This window comes from Spodoptera frugiperda, chromosome 26, assembly GCF_023101765.2.
Source record: "Spodoptera frugiperda isolate SF20-4 chromosome 26, AGI-APGP_CSIRO_Sfru_2.0, whole genome shotgun sequence".
NCBI classification, from domain to species: Eukaryota; Metazoa; Arthropoda; class Insecta; order Lepidoptera; family Noctuidae; genus Spodoptera; species Spodoptera frugiperda.
Window position 1 is genome coordinate 8,963,320 of NC_064237.1, and position 17,137 is coordinate 8,980,456.

At 35.6% G+C, this 17,137-nt stretch overlaps 1 protein-coding gene across 3 annotated transcripts in view; it reads right to left on the reverse strand.

The window, feature by feature from the left end:
* Positions 1-17,137, reverse strand: part of LOC126912517 (mitochondrial uncoupling protein 4-like) — a 31,929-nt gene that overhangs the window by 13,835 nt on the left and 957 nt on the right. Inside the window, exon 1 of one of the 3 annotated variants that reach the window (XM_050705012.1) lies at positions 9,162-9,463. The exons of 1 other annotated variant lie outside the window; for it this stretch is intronic. The gene's annotated coding sequence lies outside the window, so the exon portion shown is untranslated. Of the gene's footprint in view, positions 1-7,765; positions 7,903-9,161; positions 9,464-17,137 lie in introns of those variants that run through there. One more of the 3 variants, XM_050705011.1, reaches the window with a different exon arrangement.

Here is a 17,137-nt window from a genome sequence, read left to right on the forward strand (position 1 = left end):
CTCGCGACGGCTGGGGCGTGAGGAGGTTCGTTCTCTCACGCGCCCCGCCTCCTCCTTAGCTAGCATGACTGCTTCGCAGAAGGAGGAGACGGCATCCCAGTCCCTCTCGCTCCGCACCATGGCTTGTATCAGTGCCGGACGCGAGAGGGCGCCGTCGCCGACCACATCCCTGAGGACACGGCGGTGCTCAGCCCACGCAGGGCAGACTGCAAGCGTATGTTCCACCGTGTCCTCCGGGCGGTCTTCGCAGTGATGACACCCGGGCGTTTCCTCCCGCCCAATCAGAAACAGGAACCTACCGAAGCTTCCATGTCCGGTAAGCACCTGTGTCAGGCGGTAGGTGAAGACGCCGTGGCGCCTCTCTAGCCACTCCTCAAAGAGGGGACTTACCGCTGCAATGACAGCGAGCCCAAGTTTCTAACCCTCTAGGCCTTTAAAAAAGGTTGAAAGTCACCCATCTATGTACTAGTATGCACGTACCTACCTACCTACATGTTCATGATGTGCCCATGTAATCATTTACAACGCTATATAATGTACAAAATAGAAGCTTATCGATTTACGAGTCTTATTACCACGCAATCGATCATCGCCTCACTCGACTCAAACTAATGGTTTGCTTTAATGAGAATGTCAGCGAGTTCAGAATAACTTCCATTTTTCATATGTACATCCATGGCAATGAACTCAATGGCAATGCCTTTGTGTAGTGTTAGACTGTTAGAAGAAATTATTATGATTTCTAATTAAGTAATAAAGGAAATAATAAAAATCTATAATAATTAATAGCATATTTTTTTCTTTAATTATCGGTATCTCACGGATGCTATTTTCCGCCTTTACCGCAGATATTTGTTTATTAAAAATTTAAATCCTGCTATCATAAATATAATAAACTAATATTTCATTTTCGTCCTATAGCCTGTAGCGTATCATGTCTAGCGGGTTACCGGGGCTCCGGCTCAAACAGCAGGAGTAGGAACGGGGTGGTTTTTAGTCAGTAAGAGTCTGACACTCCTCTCGCCTCACCCAAGGTGAGAGAAGTCATTGGATGATTTTCGTAAAAAAACGTACTGTAGGAATCTTCCTACGGTACGTTTTTTTGATGATATTTATGGTTTTTTCGTGATACTTAGGTGAGTATACACCTATGTGTATGTACCTATATGGTATCCACTATACAAAATAATACATAAACCTGTTACATGAGTTATATAGGTATCTAACCAATATGGTATCTACATACATTAATTAATTAATTAGGTGTCTAGTCATCCTACTCTATTTGATAACTATGTGCGCATGACATAATCTTGTTTTGTAAACCAATTACGTTGCACTAATTAAAATAAATAAACATTAGTTATCTAACCTGTGGAGTAGGCGCCTGTGTGTTAATCACTGTGAGTTGTTTATTTGGACGGGCGATTGGCTATGAAAACATAAGAAATATCAAGTCTGATTTTATTGTAACTTTCGTGAGACATACTAAATTAATTATTATGTTATCGGCTTACTCACGTAACGTTTTGACGAGGAACTCGACTAGTTTCAAGCCATGCTAGAGGCTCATATTCATGAGCAGCATTACGCAACACACGACGCGGCGATTGTCGCACTGCTACAGTAGCAGTGCGACAATCGCCGCGTAGTGTGAGCCTCTAGCATGGCTTGAAACTAGTCGAGTTCCTCGTCAAAACGTTACGTGAGTAAGCCGATAACATAATAATTAATATCAAGTCTATGAAATACCCATAGCAACATATACAGTCAGTTATAGAACACTGGTCTGTTTGCGCACATAGAAACTACTGAGCTGATTTTGATAAAACTTAGTCGAATATTGTTCTCACATAACATTGATGTGACGTGTTACATTGTTCTCACATAATTGAACCAACGAAACAATGTAACTAAGAATTGTATTGTGAACTTGAAAAAGAGTGAACCTATGAGTTAATTGCTCGGTCTTCTCCATAGGAATCTACACTTTGGAACGAGAAATAGCTTCACTAGAGGAATAACCGAGAGACAGAAATTTAGATTTATTTAAATATTGTATTATTTGCTTTGACGTTCAAAAGTGCCTCCTCGGTCTACATGAAATAAAAAAATGTCTTGATTTGATAGACAGACAAAGGCAAGATTTAATACCTACATCTATTGAATTTTATCGTCTCTGCATATGACTAAAATTCCCTATTTTAATGCCTTTGTGAATTTAATTTTCAAAACATTTATGAAGCAATGTCGGCAGCAATCCATCAAAGTACTTAAATCAAATTGAGCCAACGCAGGTTCATTCTCTGCAGAAACCATAAAGCTGACTTCTTGATAACGATAGCGTTCTCAGACACGCCAGCAATAAACCATTATTACAAATTAAGTCATCAACGTTCATCAAGTTTAATGTCACCTTTATCACAATGTTGATAAGGATCATTATTGATTCCGAGTTTTATTACCCTACGATTTGCAACCAGTTGCAATACCGGTTACAGACATTTTCTTCATAAAATCGTGATATATGTAGATATTAGTGCATAATTAATTGATTATTCAATTTAGTCAATAAGTTTGGTACAATAACGAACACGACAAAGTTTGTATGAAAGGATAAAATTGACTTAGTTGTCTAATAGGAGCTTAGTTAAGTTGCGGCAGTAAATAGTCAAAACTGATTTATTTTTCTTATTTGGTTATTCCTCTTATCTGCCTTTTGCCATAAAATGGAAGTAGGTAATATCCAATTTACACTGGCGCATATTCCGACGCTACAGAGAATTTTAATATCGACGGAACTCAATAAGTTTTCCTCTGCAATTCCGCTTGGACCGGTCCAACAAGAAACTTAACTGTTATTTTTTAATGTCAGATTAATCATAACTAGTTATTTGACGTCATAGTGACGTCAAGATGTGACTTCTTAGTTTCTTACCTTATTATATTGTGAATCTGATTATACATAAGACGAATGTTTAATGTTTTAAGGTTAAGTGGAGACTACGGCATTTGCTGATTAAGTACAAGGAATACTTTTATGAGTTTATAACGTTTGGGAACGTATGCGTTATAAAATGCAATGAACAGCAGCATTAAAAATAAAAAGTGTAATTTGAAAATGGAATATAAAAAATAAGTTTAAAAAGAATTTGCTTTAAATAAACTGATTTCTTCGAATTGTCAAACAATTGAAGTTCAATTAAAATTTTATAGGTTGGTACTGCTCTTTACAACTTCCTATGTGAATACTACCTACGGGTCTTCTCTACATAAGAGGGTTTACCGTAATCTCCACACCTGACAGGTGGGTTGGACTTGGAGATCGCAGTTTAAAAGGTTTAGGTTTATCAGAAACTGCTGCCCGATCTCTGTCAAAAAGTAATGGTCCCTCAGTTGGCTCCTTAGCTTTACAACACCCGCAAGAAGGGAAAGGGTGGTGATTAATGTATTTTACTTGGCTGTCATCACTAAGTATTTCTTTGTAGGTAATAACTGTCTTTAAAAGGACTGCTTACTGAATATAGGTAAAGCTGAAACATAATGTTTGTATGCAATTAATTTTGATAGCCGGCGTGGAACGCACGCACGTTACACAAACGTTTCCGCACCAAAAGGGTGACGGCCGAACCCTATTACTGAAGCTCCGTCCGTCGTCTGTCCATCCGTCTGTCTGTCACAAAGCTGTAAGTATACTTAGTGTGTAGGTAGTTACGTATATTTTGTAAGGAAATATCTATGTTTATAAGGGTTTACGCTGATGTGACACTATAATATTTAGTAGGTCCTGTCTAATTTACTATGATAAGTACTATAGGTAAAAGTTTATACCATCAAAAACATCCTGTAAAAAGCCCAAGTCTCGCACCTCAGTTTTCCTACCGTAGTAAAAAGTTGTGAGATCCATGTAATACCAAGTCGGTTATTATATTTAGTCCCTAATTAAGGGACCTTCTGTCTTAAGTTACTACGTAAATTGTTATCATATCAATATTACAATGCATTTAATAAATTGTTGTTGTTTCTAACTATGATATTATTAGCTCTTCAACAATCACACTACGATACGTTATTTCCCATTACCAGCAAAACTCATTTTGTCGTTAACAAATCTCGTGAGTTTATCGTTAACTTGGCAATCGATCTTACTATTGGAGTTACGTAAAGGTCATGTCGTGTCGAGTACGAGATCGTATGTAACGTAAGTACCTAATAACACGTAGTAACACGTGTACACAGTAAAAGTAAATATACAGAAGGTTAACTGAAAAAAGTTAAAAGTCAAGTTAAACAATATGTGATCTGTTTATGATGATGATGATTAAAATATGTAGCTTTTGCAGTCACAGACGAATCAGTCCCTTTGTTTTAGGGGAAAATCATCTTGACTTCTCCCGCCTTGGACGAGGTGACGGGGAATGTCAGACTCTTACTGACTGAAACAACTCCGTTTTCTGCTATTCGAGCCCGATCTCCAATAATCCGTAGCTCGCGGGTCCGGCATCAGACCACGACGAATCTCAATAATAAGAGCAGTATTTTCATATCTTTGCATCCCATTTAAGTTCAGTAGTCCGGTTAAGCAAACAGGTGTTCTTAATAACGACATCTGCGAAATACCACAGTAAGTATTATCGTACAGGTACAAGCTACTATAGTGATGTTCCATTCTCATATCGTATTTGTGTGATCCACAAATTGTTGTTCGGAGTCTGGGTGTGATATTTGTAGAAGAAAACCCCTAGTATTGGGGCATGTTGAAAAAAGATTTAGGTACCTATCTAATAAAATACTTCTCATGTCCTTTTACCGACTATGGTAAGTCAGCAAATCGTAAGATCTAGCTAGATTACACTGAGCAACTTCTATAGAAACTCACTAAACGGTTGTTTCCCAAAGTAGTCTGGAGGACGACCTGTCTAAATCAAGTTCCCAAACTCAGGACATACCTTCAGGGAATTAAACCGTTACCAATGTGAAAAATCAAATGCTGAACGGTTGGTTAGTGCGTCTTTTACAGACAAGGTTCACTAAAAATTCGCTTGCGACCATATTTTGGGAATCCCTGTAGGTACTAGACAATAGGAATGATACGATTACTTGATTGGAAGTTAGGTCTGTTGTCATGGGGCCTCTAACTCTCATGATATTACATACGCAACAACTAGTCCAATGAAGCAATCACTTGCTATCGACAAAGATAGGTACACCTACTTAACAAATAGTTGGAAATCAATTGTATGAATCAAGTAAATGATTTCTATTGCCTTCTATATAGATCACAAACAGTGAAGCAACCTTTGTACTGCTACCAATAAACACGTATAAATAGTTGTTTACTCTTTATTGCTAATACGGTTATAGTACTATGGTTTCTAGGTTACTAAGTACTGTATTGTTATTGATAAATGGTCTATAAGGAATAGTCGTATCGTTAAGGAAATATGGGCTTTAAAATCCTAGTTTATAGCGAATATACAATATTTAATAAGTATTTACTTGGTGTTATTGTGATTTGTCATTATGTGTGTATTTACTGTGTTACTTAAGTTGCTAAGTGAAAACATGAGTGTAGCTGCGGTTGGATAAAATAAACTTGGACATAATCTAAATGGAAAGGCGTTGATGTTTATTGGATATTTCCTATGCGTAATGTCTTGATCGATATCGAAGCAATTTTTTTATCGTTTCCCCACACTAGGACCTTTTCCTATTATCGTAAGTGCATTTATAAACAAACAATATCACATACACATGACACTCAGACCTGAAACCACAATTTGTGGATCACACAGAGTTGCTCCGTGCGGGAATCCGACCCGCTACGCGTTGCGTAACAGCCACTTGCCCAGCCACCGCAGTCAAAGAATAAAGTTATAAACTAATTTCTTTATCGCTTCAAATAGTAAATACAGATAACAAAATTCATGTTTAAACTAGTTTAAAGGGGAAAAGGGTATGTCAGTTTAACGACCCCAATAGCGCAGCGGCGGAACGGCTTCCGGAACAAAGATTCGATTTCCGCACCAGACTTACGAGAGCGAAACGTTGAAAATAAGATTAGGGACAGTAGGAAGTTGCTACTTATGTTTGTTTTATATTTATTTTAAAATCAGTCAGTCCGTTACTTATAATAACATAATTACGTAATCTAGTAGTTCCTAACTGGTGGTCCATGGACCTCAAGTCACAAGGTCAGCAGTCCGCAGAAGAGCAAAAAAAAAAAATAAACAACAGAAGACAGGTGTTTCATTGTGTTTCCAACTTTCCAATAAATACGACGATTAAAGTTCGAATGAAACTTATGTCAAAGGAGAAAACTGAGAGAAATAATCAAAAAGCCATTATTTTTATGAGAACTAGCCTTACAACTCTGGGTTATGGAAAAAAACCTTAGTATGCCACATGAGAAAAAAAACAATACTTACTAATAGTGGTCCCAAACCTAACAAATGTCATAAAAGCGGTCCTTGACCAAGAAAAGGTTGGGAACCCCTGATATAGTTAATTCGTAGTAGTAAAGTATGTAGGGCAAAGACAAAGTACCAAAGGCGTCGACTGTTGAAAGAAAATTGTAGATGGGAAATTCTCCACTAATGTAACTCATACATTCTCTCTCTCTTTCTCTCACTGTCTTTAACATGTTAACCAAAACGTTGGTATTGATTTTATTCATCAGGGTAATAATTTTGCCTCTTTTGCAAATATCAAAGAAAATAATACTAAGTTAATCTAAGCTACTAGAAATAGTTACTATAATAACCCAATTCTCATCCTCCCTATTCCAATTTCCTAACATAAGCTCCTAATCTGACCTTCGTAACACAAGATTTTTCTTAAAGAAAATATGAGAACATTTTCCTAATCCGTTGGCATGCTTCGAATACTCGTAAAGCTATGTAAGATGTGTATGTAGACTATGTAGCAGCAATGTGACAGTTCTGGAAATAAGCCAAGTAGGTACATTACATGTAGTTCTTATAGCCCAAAACTGTTGTATGAAAAAGGGAAGCCTTGCGAATGGCGATAGCATGTGTAATTTATATTTGGGACAATGTCTAGTACGACAGCTTGAGCTCTGTACAGAAAATAGGAAGTTTTTTCCAAGATAACTGATAAAAAAGTGTCTGTAAGATTTCTTCTTTTTGGCACTGGTTCTGACTCTTCCTCAATAAGGGGTCAGGTCTAAGTTTTAAGAAAAAATATAGGACACTCGTAGTTGGCGAGTTGACAGATTCGAAAAGATTCAGAAAAATTGAAATCAACACCAATTTATATGGCATTAGAATAGAAGAGAATAGGAAAGCTAGAAAAACGATTATTTCAGATTTTTGTATGTTAACCGGTTTTAATTTTAATGGACTTATATTGTATGGTCATCAAGATTAAGAATATATTATACCAAATCATATCGATCGGACGCCGGAAGGGGGTTAAATGCCAAAAAATTGACCCGAAAAATATTGCGAATCTATTGTTCTATATCGGATGAAATTGCATCATCATTTGCACTTCAGACTCTGTATACAAACTCCTGAATCACGACTCGAGAAAAACCTTGAAACAATGTTTCAGTTTCTCAAGAAACTGAATAAGACCACATAAACTATAAAATACAAAGTAAACTAAACCAATGATAAACTTCGTTACATAAAAATTTGACCGAATGACCTTAATAACACGGGGTTATAAAAAAGGTCAACATAAAAAAAATAAACGCCATGCTAAAACTCGAATTTTAAAATTAAAAAAGAAAATGTCCTACCTCAGTCGATGCTTGACTCAGTAACACCAGCGCAGGTGGAGATCGGAGTACGACTGATAACAGTAGCACATGTCAGGCGTATATCATAATAACAATCAATATCTATGTCTACATAGTACACTTGTATATTGCACATTGGACTTTATAACACTTAATTAACGGCAAAATGATCTTAATTGAACTTCCGTTAGGGTTCAAATTTAGGTAGGTACGGTTTTATTACGCCCATTCCTAGTTTATATTGCTGTGACGTCAGGCCTTTGAGCCGGTGTTAATAAATTAATTTCGTGTAAAGAGCTCTCTTGTAAGCGCCATGTAAAACAAAAATAAATTTATGAAATTCAGATGAAGTTATTCTGTTTTCATTTTGTGAGAGCGGCTTATTTACATGGAACTTAATATTGTGTTTTAATGAGCTTGACTTTTTTAAATTTAACCGCGCCAAATAAATAAGTGGTAGGCATAACCACAGAATAAAAATGTATTTGTTGTTTTGCCTATAAAATTTTGGTATCTAGTAGACTATAGTTAAAGTCTAATAAAATTTATTAAATCATTTTTAGTTAATATTCTTATTAACTTGCGCTCCTAGTACTTAAAATTGAAAGAATAATTAGTGCTCGTAGTAAGTGCTAACTAGTCTAGTCTGTTAGGAATGTGAAACCTTGAAAAATTATTTGTAAAAGTTGATTAACACTCCTAAATTGATTTTCCCGCTCCAGCTAGTCTTAATTAAGTTAGAAGATAATTTCAATCGAGAACTTTTATTGGCAGTTCACATATGAGCTCTTGTTCGGACGTCCGTTAGTCAGAAGTGGGAGAATATGAGCGCAGAGACAATGTTATATAAAACCAGCTGTCACTCTGTCAGTTGCAGTAGGTCATACGGTTATCAGTTTGTTATTTATTTACATTTTTTTGTAAAAAGAACAGTTTTTATTTTTTGTTTGTAATGTTAATTAAAAAACCTATTTTGTCTATGTACAGAACCACAGCGATAATTTACAGTGCGCCTTGCCTATTTATTATATTCGCGTGCATAAATAATATTCAGCTGTTTTATTATAGATCTACGTTATTTATAAATAACTTATCTCTGCTTATAACAACGGGAAATAAAAATAAACTGATTACCGAATAAGCCGAGTTTCTAAAAATATAATTTAAAAGTCATTGGAGGGAAAACAAATCTACCTAATAATAATCCAAGGATATTATAACAATAACTAAAATCATGATGACGGAAAAATATTGATTAAAATAATGTTAACGAAATCCGGTTGATTAAATCTTTATTGTGAATCGGCATTGCACTACATTTGTAGAAATTTTATGACATGAAATTAATGTTATGAATTAAATATTACTTTATAGGAAAAAAATACACAAAACTTACATGAAACTCCCCAATATATCACTATTTTATTCTTCAATTTATTATATATTTACACTACACAGCACAATAATCAGACTGAAACACGAACGTCCTTAACCAAACTAAACGTCCAATTACTTTTAAATCAGGTTAAATTACGAAATCACGCACACGTTACAATTTACCTATCATATCAAATTTTAAATTAGTACATATACACTACAATCTCACACACAAATAAACACAGAATCATGAATGAATTATGTTTACATTTCCCGCCAAAGCCAATGTCACGTTCAAAAAACGACCGACTGTTCGAGCAGTAAAAACTGAATTAAAAAAAAAAACTACCGAAAAACATAGACAACACTATTCACGTTTTATTCACTGTTTGTAATGCAAACACCGTTTAAAGAATGATAATAATGTGTAACTAGGTAACGTTTTATCAATGTTATTATCGTGTGTACGGACTTTAGAGATGGTCAAAGTACCGATCTGCAGTTACAATCTTTCAATTGTTTTTATCTTGATTCAGTATAGATAATTTGGTGTTAATCCAATGGGTGAACACTTGATAAGGACAGAAAAAGGAGGTCAAGTTTAACTCATACATTTAATTTTGGAAGACACTACAGATAAAAAAATAATAACCTTGATCTACATTATTGGATGTTAACTGTAAAATGAAAATTAAAATGTAAAACATAATATGATAACACTAATTTTCAAATGTTTATTTGGAACTTTACAAATAAGAGTATAAGACCTTAAATCGACCGTAGTTTCAAGGGACTAAAAACTAACTACCTATATCTAGTTTATAAAGTTTAAAAATTAAATTATTTATTGCCCACTAAATACAGCGTTATTAATCAAGATCATGACTTCTAAACATCGATAATTAGTGATTTTAACGTATCCTGCAATTTTTTAACAATTTTAAGCATTTTCTAAGATAATATTTCAATCAAACACGTCTAAATTACAGAGCGTATCTTTAAGTACTCAGTGGTTACCATTTACCACTAATTACCTACTTATACTTATACCTACTTGGGTTAATTATCTACACTAGTACTTGAGTATTTATTTAGTATAAATCATAATACGTTTTTAATTTGTTGTCGTAACAAAATTGGGAACTGGTTGTCGTGCAACGTGTAGCGTGTTCGATTTCCGCACGGAGCAACACTTTGTGTGTTTGTGTCACGTGTATGTGAAATTGTATGTTTGTAAATGCACCGACACAGGAGAAAATCCTAGTGAAAACCTAGTCCAACGTAAAAAAAGTTGAAGATCGCAGTTTATGAGGTTCAAGTTTATCACAGAGTCTCCACCGGCTCTTGCGATCCCCACGTAAAGAGTAGACTTGGTGACTTCTATTCTACTCTGTCCTTACGGCATGATACAAATGACTACATGTAAATGTAAGTAATTACATCACTTCAATATGTATAGAATGTAATGCATTTTCATTACGCATGAGTCATTGCATTTCTCGTTGGCAGCAATAGCAGCACTCGTTTATATTTCGTTCGTCAGCGTCATCGAGTTACAAATACGAGGAGAATTGAAATGACTGGGAATGCTCTCACGATTCTTTGAAGTACCTGTCTGTCTACTGCACTCAACTCCAGTGCACGTTCAAATGTTCCAGGCGCGTTTGAAAATATGCATTACTACACGGCAGATGGTAAAAAATATTTTCGGACCTGTGTTATTAACGTTCTAAAAAATCTATCGGTTTTTGTAAATTCCTAATGTCATTTTAATTTCAAAAATACTTATTTCATAAAGCTTTGTAAATGGACATTTATAAAAAAAGTAAAATTCAAATCCAATATGAATATCGTAGTTCGCGGCTGGCTAACTAGATGGCGCTGGTAGCCAAATATGAGTTATACGGACAACTGGATACAAAGCAAACACGATCCCACGCAGATAACTCCACAATGTAAGGTCATGTGAGATATTGGGGACATGGATGAAAGAAAACAATTTCCTATTGCCATTTCTAAATAGGGTTAAGTATCTGTTCTTCATGTGCCTTCGATATCACTAAGTAAAGCACGGATACTTATTTTGATGATAATATACTACTTATATTATTCCAAACTGCGCGCTTTCACGCGTATATAGATAACATATTTATTTTCATACTACGATAACGTCTGTTAGATACTCGTACGTACGATATTCGAGTGCTTTCTCGATATTTATGGTACTTACTTTGTACGTGCTTCCTAAATAAGTAATTTTATTGTCTTTGAGTCGATAAGTACGTAATAAAACTTAAGTCTGACTATTTGCTAAGTTACAAACCTTTTTTGTTTCTGTCACCGACTTTATAGTATGTCGGTTCGAACATAAAAGCCCGTATCGCTAGTTTAAATACATTACAATCAGTTATTGTAAGTTAAACCAATGAATAAACTGTCGAGGTAAGGTATTCATAGCAAATGGAACTATTTAATTCACGTCGCACCGTATAATTACACCTAATACAATCTGAAAGCCGTTGAATATTGAAAATAATAAAATTAAATCGTTGCATATGCGAGTAGTTAGTTGGCTTTAAGGTCGTAGTGGTGCATAAGTAGAAATAGTAATCAAAATTATCGATCGTATACCTACTATTACTACACCTCGAACAAATGGATGTAAGTATGGATGAAACATTTCGCTTCGACCCGTGTATTGTTATTGGAATTTCATTCGATTCTACATATCGATTAGCACATGAGTTTTCGTTAAAAGCTATTTATTCCATTACGTGTGACGACAATGCAATGTTTCTGAAATAGTACATAGCATAGCTACGTGTTAAAACTGTTTTTTGATAATTATCCAATGGCTACCTAGTTGTTGAAGTCTAAATATCAAACGGGTTGTTTAATTAATAGATAGTTAAAATTAAAATTAAATTAAAATTATTTATTTCATCCACTTATTTCATTAAATGTACATTTTTAGGAATTGCCTTTTAAGCAAGTTTTTGCTTGTGATAGGTAATTCCGTTTTTCTAATTTACAGTAACGACATACATAAGTGTGAAAAAGTAACAATTCAAAACAGTTAAAATTTAGTCTTTTAGTTTTTAGTTTGCGCTCTTAAGTGTATGTGGGATGCGTATGTGGGTATGTGTTTGTGTTGTGTGTGTGTGTGTATGTGTGTGTGTGTGTGTGTGTGTGTGTGTGTGTGTGTGTGTGTGTGTGCGTGTGTGGGTGTCTTGTGGGGGAGGATGAACGTGCGGAGTGTGTATGAGGGGGGAGGTGCGTATATGTGTTTTGAACTATATGATAGTATGTAAAATTGATTCTATTTCGTTATAAGTTTTGTTAGTCAGCCATTGATTGATTGTTTTTTTGCAGTTGTGGTATGACATTGAATATATGTTGGTTTCTTTATTAAGTATATTGTATATGTGTGAGGATTGCTTTGTATATTGCCTTGTAGCAAAAGAAGTTTTGACTGGTGTTTCTGGAGCGGCTTTATTCTTCCTCCTAGTTTGTGTCCTGGCTGGGATGAAGGGAAGAGATTTATGTTTTTTTAGAACGATCTGAAGGATATATAGTTTTCTAACTGACAAAAGGTTTGTGGCTAAATATAGGCTTTCAGTGGGGAATCTCAGTGGTTTAAAGAACATCACCTTCAGGAGTGCTCTCTGCGCCCTCTCCAATTCTAAAAATTTTGTTTTTGTGGCTCCGCCCCATATTGGCAAGCAGTACATTATTATAGACTGACCCAGGGAGACATAGATTTGTGTGATAAGTTCTTTGGTAGCCACCTGTCGAAGTGACTTAAAGGTCCATATGAGCTTCCTAACCCTATTCATTATTAGTTCCAAGTGTAAGTGCCATGATAGCCTTTGGTCTAGCATAATACCTAAGTATTTGGTGCTACTTACTTTTGAAATTTTGAGGCAGGTACAGGTGTTGTTGGAAGGTTCAGAGCATGTGTGGATTTTAATCTGTAGATCTTGTGTGGGTTGTGAACTATTATAAATAGAAAAACAGATATAATTTGTCTTAGAGACGTTTAATGTTAAGAGATTGTGATCGAGCCAGGAAGCTATGATGGACAAGCCACGCTCCGCGATACGGCCAACACTGTCCCAGGATTTTCCCGAGAATACTATTGCTGTATCGTCCGCGTAGGAGAATATATGAGCATCTTCTAAGGCCATGTTACATAAGGTGTTTATGTAAATGAGGAACAGTGTTGGCCCCAGCACACTACCTTGTCCCACGCCGTAAGTCACAGTTTCTTCGGAACTGGTGGCTAATCCTATCCGAACCACGTATCTGCGCTCACTCAAGTATTCCGCGAATAGCTTTAGTGGTATTCCTCTCACGCCAATGTCTTCTAATCTGTGTAGAAGTGTAGGAACAGAGACTGTGTCAAAGGCTTTTTGAGATCGAGAAAGACTGTTAGGCACTTGCTTCCCCTGTCAACTTTTTCAGTGACAGCAGAGACAAGCGCCAATACTGCATCCTCTGTAGATTTGCCCTGTCTAAAGCCGAACTGTGAGGGTGAAAGAATGTTGTTTTTTGTCAAATAATTAATCATCCGTTGGTTTATTACACGCTCAACTACTTTAGACAAGGACGGAAGGACCGATATCGGCCTATAATTCGACGAGTCAGCTCTGTTCCCACTCTTGTACACAGGTGTTATAACAGCTTGTTTTAGGGCGGTGGGGAATGTTCCCTGTTCAAAACAAAGGTTAATTAGATGGGAAATAATTGGGGATAAAATTTGCTTTGCAGTTTTGAGAAAACTTACTGGGATTTTGTCCCAGCCGGTGGCACAATTGGATTTTAAACTTGCGATTACGGTTGCAACTTCATGGGGGTCCGTATTGAAAAATACAAAAGATGAGACTGGCGCATTTGCATCCCTTAAGGGTAAAATGCTGTCATTTTTAGCGAGCCTTTTGGGGTTATTTAATATGTCGTCTGCCAGATGTTTACCTATTGTGGAAAAGTAATTATTAACCTTGTTGACTGCTTCATGAGGGGTAGCGGCTGTTTCCAGTAACTCTGTTTTTTGAGCTTTAGGTGGTTTGCGTTGGGTAATTGTGTTAATTATAGTGGAAAAGATGATAGTAAAAACTTAAAACAAATAAACATACTGCGTTGGGAACCTCCCCTTTTCGTAATAGATAAAAAAATAAACCTACTGCATTCTTAATAGGTACGGATTAAAAAATCCCACCCAAAACATAAATGTGAAAGGCTGCCAAGTTCGATAATATTGGAATGCTTCGCCTATAAAAGAAGTGAGATCTAATAAGTACCAAGTTCCATACACAGACCTCAGTTAAAAATGATATAACAAGTTGGCAAGTTTTCACACACTTTGTTATAAACCTACTAAACGCAATGAGTCAAGTATATAATTTTCTATTAAAACTTGCCAAGTTATATCATTTTTAACTGAGGTCTGTGTATGGAACTTGGTACTTATTTAGATCTCACTTCTTTTATAGGCGAAGCATTCCAATATTATCGAACTTGGCAGCCTTTCACATTTATGTTTTGGGTGGGATTTCATTTATTTTTGTAAGGTTTATTTTCTTTTTTTCTTATTTTACTTTACTTTGACTAAATACAAACCTTCGTAACGAATTTTAGGTCGGTACGACCATTGGAAGATATAGATAATTTTTTTGTTTTAGTTCCTTAGGGGTATGAATTTACACCTTCATTATTTTTAAAACCGACTCACACTTGGCCATTTTCAGATTTTTTCCTTTACCTTGACCTAAAGACCTACCTCCATGCCAAATTTCAAGTCAATACGACCATTGGAAGTGGTCTAGGTTTTTGATGAGTGAGTGAGTGAGTGAGTCAGTCAGTGAGTGTATAGTAAAAATAGCGATTTTCTGACGTCAATATCTCAAGACCTACAATAGGTACATTAATGAAATTTTGTATTTTAGATAAGTAAGTAGATCTCGACAGATACTAGAAATTTCATATGCGTAGATAAAATAGATTTTGAGTTATAGGTGGGTCGAACTTGGCCCGAAATGGTTCGTGTAATATAACCCACGGCCGGTGTGTCGGTTTTTTGCTCGAACTTGGCGGACACACTGCCGTGTGTCTAGATCATGATGGTAAGAGTCTATGAACAAAAAAGAAATTGCAATGACCTCGATTAACAACGATTTCTAAGCGAAAGAAGATGATCACCGCGCTTACTGCGGAGAGTAGGTAATCCATCATCGTCTTTAGTAGTTACATGCCAAGGCGTCAACATTATTTATACTCATGTACAATGTACGAGTAAGATGTTTTTACTATCACATCTATCTTTGTATGAGAAGATAAAACGTTAATCACTCCCTTTATTATAAGAGATCTCAATTGATACCAGGATCAATATTGCACATTTTGCACATATCATACATACATTATATGTATAGTCTTCCATAGGGGTAGACAAAGACTTTGGACTCACATCTTTCTCAGGGCAGAAGTATTGCACATAGCATTTTAACCTATCTAGTTACACATTGTATTTAAAGTATCCATCCCCACTTAGTATTGCTTACTAAAATAGAGAAATACTTCCCAGACTTCAAAAGAATGAGACTTCAACTGAAGTATGAGGATTGAAATTCCTAGAACTTTATACAAGTTCTAGGGTTTGGTTAGCAACCTGGTTTATTATGAATAATTAGATGCAAAAAGAAAGACATTTATTCTCCCACAAGGGTACAGAGTATTGCAACTACTATACTACATAGTCGACTTGACATGATTACATGGAGGCCCAAGCCTGTGCTAGAGTGGGCACTAGTTCAGCATGTGATATTCTACTGGCCCCTCACATGACTCGCAGATGGCAAGCAGCCAGAGAATATGGATATTAGCCATAACAGAAGATAGTCATAAAGGGATATAAACCAACCAAATAAATAACTTATAGGCATATAGACAAGTATATCTTCTTTATAAAGACAAAAATCCTTGTCTATGTTCAAAAGAAAAAAATTAATAAAGTGACAGTTTGACGAAAGCGAGGGAAAATTCAAACATTCGAACGTCGCGTAACTGACAGAATTCGGTACAGACAGAATTGACAAATACGAGTAACCAATGTCTACATGTGTGCGATACGATGTGTGTCAATCATATGCCAAACTGTACAGAGTTAAGCCGTAACATGAAAACCTTTGCTATAGATTCTATAGAATATTGACCAAACTGAAAAAGTTACTTCCCGTTCTTTGTTATGTGTGTAACTTCTGTTATGTTAACGATGACCGATGTTATTACTGTAACACTAAGGGGTTACGTCACTCGTAATTATTTTTAACAAGCATTGACATTGAAAAATGCTAGGCAGTTAGTTGGTTGATTTTTTGTTACCTAATTGATGTTTCTGTACTACAGAAGAAAGAAAGTTTACGGGTCTCTGCGGATTATCTAGCGGGTTTGCCGGACCTCACACTCGAAAAGTAGGCGTAGGAACGGGGTGATTTTTAGTCAGTAAGAGTCTGACACTCCCTCTGGCCTCGCCCAAGGAGGGAGAAGTCTTGTGTGATTTTGAAAAAATAAATAAGTAAATAAATAAAAGGGAATCAATTATTCAGTGATGAATGATGGATACTTAATTAAGTTATTAATAACCACAAATTAAAAGGATTTTTCCAACTATAATAGTCAAATTCCACAATTTCCATGTTTCTAAACTATGTAATTCAAAATTCATTGTAATATATTTTCAATTTTATTGTGTAATAATAAGGTTGAAAATTTATATAAGAGACAGAGTAGGGAAGGGAAGGCTTGATAATATGCTGATGTGTCTTAAGTTCAAACATTATAAGTAAATACATATATACCTATAGGATAATAATGTACCTGTGTAAATAATTTAGGCGTAGAATAGGTAATGCCATACATAACATACTATATATCTTGATGCCTTAGGACTATCATTAACTAATCAAACATTCAATAAGTAAGTCCAATAGATATTAC